General features: G+C 51.4%; 1 protein-coding gene across 1 annotated transcript in view; it reads right to left on the bottom strand.

Moving 5' to 3' along the window:
• The window catches only part of LOC141732867 (M1-specific T cell receptor alpha chain-like), a 341,791-nt gene that overhangs the window by 101,283 nt on the left and 233,972 nt on the right, over positions 1 to 6,536 (bottom strand). The gene's annotated exons all lie outside the window — the stretch shown is intronic.

Genomic DNA, 6,536 nt, shown 5'->3' with positions numbered 1-6,536 from the left:
GGCAGAGGAGGAGCGCGGCTCCCCGGCACACCGAGGCTCCTGGCCCGGGGCTGCCAGCGCGGCTCCGCCACTATCGCGCCTCGTCGCCCTGCCGAGCCCTGCGCAAGGGCGTCGGCGCCTCGACCGCCCGCAGCCGGGGCCGGGGCCGGCCCCAGCAGCAGCGGCACGGAGGGGCCATCGGCCCGCAGCGTCCCCTCGCAGGACCCTCCCCGTGCCCCGCACCCCCAGCCCGCCCTGGCCTCACTCCCAGCCCCTGCCCGCGGAGACCAGACACACAGAGGGCTGTGCTGCCATCCACAGGGACCTCCACAGGCTGGAGATGCGGGCTGACAAGACCTCTCTCCCCATCTTGCTATAAGCCACCTTTCTATATGGAAAGGCTGCAATAAGGTGTCCCCAGAGTTTTCTCCAGGCTGAGCAACCCCAACTCTCTCAGCCTGTCCTCACAGGAGAGGTGTTCCACCCCTGTGATCATTTTTGTGACCCTCCTCTGGAGCTGCTCCAGCCACGTCCATGTCTTTCCTGTGCTGAGGACTCCAGAGCTGGATGCAGTACCCACAAGTCCTTCTCTCCAGCACTGCTCTCAATCCCTTCATCCCCCAGCCTCGACTGATACCAGGGGTTGCCCCAACCCAGGTGCAGGGCCTTACACTTGGCCTTGTTGAACCTCATGAGGTACACATGGGACCACTTCTTGAGCTTGTCCAGGTCCTTCTGGATGGCATCCCATCCCTCAGGCATGTCAACCACACCACTGAGCTTGGTGTCATCTGCAGATACCCTGAGGCTGCACTCAATCCCACTGTTTATGTCAGTGATGGAGATATTAAGCAGTACCAGACCCAATATGGACCCCTGAGGGACACCACTTGTCACTGGACCCCATCTGGACTTTGAGGCATGTTGTGGTTTAGCCTCAGAGGGCAACAGAGAACCATGTGGCTGCTTTCTCAAACTCCCCCCACAATGGGGAAGAATCAGAAGAAAAAGGAAAAACATGTGGGATAAGACCAAGGCAGTTTAACAGAACAGCAAAGGAACAAGAAAACAACAACAGTAACACAGATAGAGGAATGCAGAAACACGATTACAGTACCACCGCTCACTGAAGGGACCCAGGACACCCCAGCCCGCTCCCAGTGGCGACTTCCTGCTCCCTTCCCAGCCAGATACAGACTAAGCATGGCTCACATGGGATGGAACACCTGTGTCCCTACTACTTTCCCCTGTCTTATGTGTATATATATACACATACATATATTTTTACACAGATATAATACCCTTAGTCCATGGGCCGTCCCTCTAAAATGTCCGTTGAGTTCATTTAATCTATGACTTTCGGCTCCATCTGTTAGAACAGTCTCTCAGGGCAGGTGGGATGGTGTGTGGTGCTGCACTGTTGCATGCTGTATTTTCGGAGCTTGTGGCTGGTGCACCCGCTTTTCAAGTTGCCACACAAGAAGTCATTTCTGGAAGTCAAAGGGAGAGAAATAAACTCCGAGGTAGTGAATTTGTCGTGAAAAAGGAACCAGGAAGGATAAAATGGGCCTTCCAATCTGCATGAGATGTTTTGACTTTTAGAGTCCTCACAGACATTGAGGGAGGATTGAAGAGGCATCTTACAAAAGGTCTGAGATTTCAGTATTTTCCCCTTGGTCTCGTCTGGCTCACACATGTCTGAACGCTTTCTCTTGTTCTGGGTTGTTTGGTTTTGCGCGGCTGGAGCTGAACATAGCAAGGGATGCTAAGAATAACAAGAAGGGCTTCTACAGGTACGTCAAACAGAAAAGGAGGGTCAAAGAAAGTGTACCCTCCCTGATGACCAAGAATGGCAAACTGGTAACAACAGATGAGGAGAAGGCTGAGGTTCTGAACAATATTTTTGCCTCAGTCTTCACTGACAGCCTCTCTCCTCATGCCTCCCAGGTTGAAGGACCGCAAGACGGGGACCTGCGAGACAAAGTCCCTCCCACTGTAAGTGAAGACAAGGTTTGTGACCACCTGAGGAACCTGAACATATACAAGTCTATGGGACCTGATGAGATGCATCCCAGAGTCCTGAGGGGATTGGCTGATGTAGTTGCCAAGCCATTCTCCATGATATTTGAAAAGTCGTGGCAGTCAGGTGAAGTCCCTGGTGACTGGAAAAAGGGAAACATTGCACACATTGTTAAAAAGGGTAGAAAGGAGCACCCTGGGAACTACCGCCCTGTCAGTCTCACCTCTGTGCCTGGGAAGATCATGGAACAGATCCTCCTAGAAGCTATGCTAAGGCATATGGAGGACAGGGAGGTGATTCGAGACAGCCAGAACGGCTTCACCAGGGGCGAGTGCTGTCTGACCAACCTGGTGGCTTTCTACAATGGAGGGACTGCATCAGTGGACAAGGGAAGAGCTACAGATACCATCTCTCTGGACTTCTGCAAGGCCTTTGACATGGTCCCCCACAACATTCTTCTCTCTGAGTTGGAGAGATATGGATTTGATGGGTGGACTGTTTGGTGGATAAGGAACTGGCTGGATGGTCGCATCCAGAGGGTGGTGGTCAATGGCTCGATGTCCAGATGGAGAGGGATGACAAGTGGTGTCCCTCAGGGATCCGTATTGGGACCAGTGCTGTTGGATATCTTCATCAATGATTTAGACAGTGGGATCAAGTGCACCCTCAGCAAATTTGCCATTGACACCAAGCTGAGTGGTGCAGTCGAGAGGCCAGAGGGACGGGATGGCATCCAGAGGGACCTGGATGAGCTAGAGAGGTGGGCCTGAGCAAATCTTATGAAGTTCAACAAGGCCAGGTGCAAGGTCCTACACTTGAGTTGGGACAATCCTCATTATCAATACAGGCTGGGGGATGATGCGATAGAGAAATAGCCCTGTGGAAAGGGACTTGAGGGTACTGGTGGATGAAAAGCCGGACATGAGCCAACAATGTGTGCTTGCAGCCCAGAAGGCCAATCGCATCCTGGGCTGCATCAAAAGAAGCATGGCCAGCAGATCAAGAGAGGTGATTCTCCCCCTCTACTCTGCTGTCCTGAGACCCCACCTGGAGTAGTGTGTCCAGCTCTGGTGTCCTCAGCACAAGAAGGACATGGCCCTGTTGGAGCAGGTCCAGAGGAGGGCCACAAAGATGGTCAAAGGGTGAAGCCCCTCTCCTATGAAGATAGGCTGAGAGAGTTGGGGTTGTTCAGCCTGGAGAAGAGAAGGCTCCAGGGAGATCTTATAGCAGCCCTCCAGTACCTGAAGAGGGCCTACAGGAAAGCTGGGGAGGGGTTGTTTGCGAAGGCATGTAGCGATAGGACGAGGGGAAATGGTTTTAAACTAGAGCAGGTTGGGTTTAGATTAGACATTAGGAAGAAGTTCTTTACAATGAGGGTGGTGAGACACTGGAACAGGTTGCCCAGAAAGGTGGTGGAAGACCCATCCCTGGAGATATTCAAGGCCAGGCTTGATGAGGCTCTGAGCAACCTGATCTAGTTGAAGATGTCCCTGCTTAGTGCAGGGGGGTTGGACTAGGTGACCTTTAAATGTCCCTTCCAACCCAACACATTCCATGATTATATGATTATGAACCCATAGGTTTTTTCACCTTTGTCCTTCCAATTCTCATTCCCATCCTGCTGAAGAACTAGTGATTGATCTGCTTGTGGGGCTTAGCTGCCTGACAGGGTTAACCCACAGCAAGGAAGAACTCAGTCAGCTAATCATAATGGAAGAGCCTGGAGTCAACCACCACCTGGCAGCAACAATGATGTCATTGGGAGAGCTTTGCCTTTCTTTTCAAGTGAAGCAGCATGCTTTCCCCCTACAACACTTCTACGAGATTTATGCACAGTCTCTGAAGGCTACAATAGTGGCAAACATCACGAGGGTGGGGTATTGGTGCAATGTGCCATGCAATGTGCCATGAATTGTGGCTCACCTGATGCGGCATCAGCATGGGGTTCCCAGCATCAGAAGAGATGTAAGATTTTACAACTTCCTTCCACCTTTCTTGGGATGTTCATGAAACAGCTCTCTCTCCTCTACCACCCTGAGCCCTGGGAAAGTGATGGAGCAACTGGGCCTGGAAACCGTTTCCGGGAACTTGAAGGACAAGACTGTCACCAGGGTTCACAAGGGGCTAGTCATGCTTGAGCAAGATGATAATTCCCTGCCATGTGGCATCATGATCGACAAGAAAAGGTGGGGCAAAGAGGAAAGCAGAGGGAGACACTGGAATTTATGCCGTTGTCCTCCCGGGTGACCATTATGTGTGAGGAAGCCCTGCTTTCTTGGAAAGGCCTAAATACCTGCAAGCCCACAGGAAGTAGGAAATGAATTCCTGATTTTTCTTCCCTTGTGCATGCAGCTTCACTTTACCTATTAAAATGTCTTTATATGTTGTCAGCAAGGTGTACCGCTTGTATCATCACCACATCCACAAGGAAGGAAAGGAGGGTTATAGTCACTTGCGCCTCTCTCCTGAGGGAATAGAGGGTCCAGTATGCCGGGCAGACCCTCCTCACAGGGATGTCTGCTGTCTTCCTGGAGCCTGGGTTAAGGACATAACTAGGAAAGTCCCTAGTTTGATACAGTCCTCGGACTACTACCCGTTACAGATTTTCCATGTAGGTGGAGATGAAGCTGCGACTCGTAGACGAAGAGCAATCAAGGGGGACTTCAGGGCCTTGGGAAGGTTAGTAAGGGAGTCTGGGGCACAGGTGCTTTTCTCCTCACTCCTTCCAGTTGCAGGCAGTGACACTGGAAGGAACAGGCGCATCCAGTCCATTAACACATGGCTCCGTGGCTGGTGTTGCCGCCACAATTTTGGGTTTTTTGATAATGGGATGGCCTACATGGCACCGGGCTTATTGGTGTCAGATGGGAAACACCTTTCTCAATCTTTCTGCCAAGAGATTGTGGGGCTGATCGACAGGGCTTTAAACTAGATGTGAAGGGGGAGGGGGATGATAATATTAGGTTTGTCTGTGACAAGCTGTGGGATAACACGTCAGGGTTAGAGGGACGGGGCGCATAGTAAGGACCTGTTTCCCCGAGGCATGCTGGGGACGCTACATCACAGCCAAAGTCTTACGGAGATGAGGCAGGGGCTCCTGAGGTAGTCCGAGTCAACAGGTAAACACGCGTGAAACACCCCAAGGGGTGCTCCTCTAAGAAGGCGTCAGAGCCAACAGCCCGGCTGAAGTGCCTCTACACGAATGCTGGCAGCATGGGCCAGAAACAGGAGGAGTTGGAAGCTACCGTGCTGCTGGAAAGCTATGACAGAGTCGCCATTACTGAAACCTGGTGGGACGAATCCTGTGACTATCGATGGCTACAGGCTGTTCAGAAGGGGCAGGCGAGGAAGGAGGGGCGGAGGTGTTGCCCTCTATGTTAATAAAGGGATAGAGTGTGAAGAGATGTCCCTAAAGAATAGCCAAAGGGAAGTTGAAAGCTTATGGGTAGGAATTAGAGACCGAGGCAACAAGGGGAACCTTTTGGTTGGTGTCTACTACAGGCGTCCTGATCAAGGGGAACCTACTGATGAAGCCTTCTTCCAGCTACAGGAGGCATTGTGTTCGAAGGCTCTCATCCTGCTGGGGGATTTCAACAACCCCAACATCTGCTGGAAAAGTAACACAGTGAGCTGTAGATGATCCAGGAGGCTCCTGGAGTGCCTTGACAATAACTTCCTAAGACAGGAAACAGACAGCCCTACCCGAGGGGATGCCATACTGGACCTCATAGTCACCAATGCCAGTGAGCTCATTGGGGATGTCAAGATTGGAGGCAGCCTGGGCTGCAGTGACCACGCACCGGTGGGAGTTCACGGTCCTGAGGGGTACGTGCCAGACGAGGAGCGTAGTCAGGACCCTGAATTTTAGGAAAGCAAACCTCCAGCTCTTCAAGGAGTTAGTCAAGAGGACGCCCTGGGAAACGGTCCTCAGGGACAAGGGGGCAGAACAGAGCTGGCGGATCTTCAAGGATGCTTTCCATAGAGCACAAGAGCTCTCGATCCCCAGGTATAGGAAATCAAGCAAGAAAGGGGGGAAGGGACCTTTAAAGGTCACCTGTCGGAGGATGTCGGAGTGGGAGACGGACCCGGAGTAACGATGGAATCTCAATATGAGTATGATCGTTCTCCCTTTATTCAAGTTTTCACAGAGTATATATAGACAGGCAATAAGAGCACGCGCTAGCGGCAGCTATATGATTGGCTTACAGTCTCTGTTCACGCACTGTCCATGCAGTTCATTCACAGATCAGATTGGTTACAAGAATTCACATAGTAAATTGCTTAGTCATTAGCACAACATGTTTTCTACCTTCTCAGTCCCTGTTTTTGCCATGTACTAATTCCATCTTCTACCACCTGTTTTGCCCTTAATCTAATCTCTCATAGTAGGGAGGCTGGCTCACGTGACCATTTTCTCTCAGACACATTCCTACAATCCCCCCTTTTTCTTCTTGAGCCAGCCAGACCTTATGCATGGCATTTTCTATCATGTCAGTCACTTTGCGGAGAACACACGAGGCTACCATAATCAATAATA

This window comes from Larus michahellis, chromosome 18, assembly GCF_964199755.1.
Source record: "Larus michahellis chromosome 18, bLarMic1.1, whole genome shotgun sequence".
NCBI lineage: Eukaryota > Metazoa > Chordata > Aves > Charadriiformes > Laridae > Larus > Larus michahellis.
Note: the sequence above shows the minus strand (reverse complement) of the source record. Positions and strands in the feature narration are given on the sequence as shown.